The sequence below is a fragment of the Phaethon aethereus genome (genome assembly GCF_964289735.1).
Source record: "Phaethon aethereus genome assembly, chromosome: 4".
Classification (NCBI taxonomy): domain Eukaryota; kingdom Metazoa; phylum Chordata; class Aves; order Phaethontiformes; family Phaethontidae; genus Phaethon; species Phaethon aethereus.
The window spans coordinates 53907794-53910045 of NC_138578.1; positions in this window are offsets into that span (position 1 = coordinate 53907794).

Here is a 2252-nt window from a genome sequence, read left to right on the forward strand (position 1 = left end):
AAGTACTGTACATAATACAGTTTCCATTATTACACTAGATACCTTTATGGTTGAAAAAAACCTCTGCTTTGAAGCTTTATTAGATTAAGACCATCCTTAATGAAAGCCCTATTCTATGTGCTGTAAATGTATTGTATTGGAAAACTGCATCTTTATGTCATGCACAATAGCACCTAATTTTGCTATGCTTTTCAGAATACCAGTTTCTTTAATTCTTTAATCCAGATTTACTTCACTTTCTCTGTATTTCTGCCTGGCTCCTTCTCCCAAGAAATAATCATAAAGATGGATTTCAGGCAGTTTAGTTCTTGTAATTACAAATATATACTGCAGGCTTATAAACTCAGAAAAAGTGTAAATTTAACTGATTCATGGTGCTAGCAGAGCAAAAATAATTATGGGCCCAATTCTTTCTTGAGATAAACTTGCAGAGATTTGACTTTGAAGGCGTTGGGGTTTTTTTCTGAAGCATTTGAGAGCAGCATTGCCCCATCTCTGTATAAAACATTTTAAATAATACTTATATTAAGGGTAAAAAGTTACTTTAGAGATTCTGGCTTTAAATATGAAACTGAGCAAAACCAATGGGCTTAAGAGACCCAAGAAAACCCATCTTGCTGCTGTACATCTACTCAATCTAACACATCCATTGTGTTTGTGCTATTGTAACCATGATACTGAACCATTGGTTTTTGTTTGGTGGGGAATAGTGTATTCAGTAAGGACTTCTGCTGACAAGTCCTTTTTTGTTCTTGGAACAGCAGGATACGGCAGGTTTCATTCTGTTTTCTGCATAATTTAAAGTGCTACTCCTCATGCTGCATACAGCAGTTTGGCTAAAGTAATACTTCCATGAAACATATATAGTATCATTCTATATTGATGCAATTTCTCCTCATGAAAATCTCTCCCTTTATGATGTTGCAGGCTTACAGGTTCCTTTGAGCCTTATGGTTGTAAGGAGGAGACGTTCAAATTTGTTACAGACATCCTTGTAAAAACAAAGTGGGGTGTGTTACAGATTTATTTACTAGGCTGACTTTTTAAAATGTAGACCCAGCTATTTCTGTGGGATGTTGAGGATAGTAAAATTTTTATTACACTGTGGGCTTTATCCTTTTTTGTAAGAGGGAGGGGAGTGAACATTTCTATTTTAGTTACAAGAATGAAGTGTTCAATTGCCACAACAGATACCTGAGATGGGGTAAGTGAACTTCTTTCTGAAGTGTTCCGGCTGTATTGGTCAAAGTACAGGAAGTTATCTGAACTACCTGAAGTTGCACGTGGAGTAAGATCAGGAGGAATGCTGACTTAAACCTGACACTCACTGTCTTGGTTTTCAGTTCCCAGTTAACTTCGGTTCTGCAAGTCTTACTCCTGTGGGGACTTACTGAGACTAATTCTACAGCTACATGAGCACAGGAATAGTTTTACTTATTTTAGTTCCAGTCAATTGATTTAAAGTTGTCATCTGCAATCACTGTGTGCATCTTAAATGTGCCCGAGCACAAACAGTGATGCACTTAAATGACTAGAAGAAACACTGACTCTCTGGCTTCTTTCTGAAAACTTTCTGATTTTTGTGTAAATAATGGTTCTTCCTTTAAGTAGGATGAATTGTTTTCTTCCTAGGAGCAAGGGAATATAGAGGTAGTGTATCAGTCCTATGGTGAAAGAAACTACCTCAGCATTTGGATGGTACCATCTTTCTACTTATCATTTGCAGGTGGAATGGTATCTCCCAAAGTTCTTCATTAGGGAAGAAGCTTTCAAATAGCAGATAAAACTGACAGTTCATACAGTTTAACACTTTAAAAAAAAATAGGAATAAGAGAAGGGAACATGCATCTTGCCTTAATTTTCAACAATGGAATGTTGAAAAAAAATTCTGAGATCTCTCCTTAAGTGTAGAGATCTAAAATTCCAGAGCCGAATACCCACAGAATTTAAGGAGCTTCTGAACTGAAATTCCGGCCCTTATTTTGATACTTACTGAAATTTACATCCAGTATCTGAGCATCCTTAAATTTTTTAGAGAGTCTGGCTCTGAAATTTTTGCTGTGACCACATTTAGCTATTTGTCAAAGCAATGGAATATATGACTTGAGTAGACTTTACAGTGAGCTAGAGCAAAATGGTAATCAGTTCAGTTTTCAGTCCTTCAATACATGCATTTTCAGTTTTGTCATGTGTAAAAAGCTGAATAAATAAAAAGAAAGCAAATAATAGCAATAGAGATGTAATTTTACAGT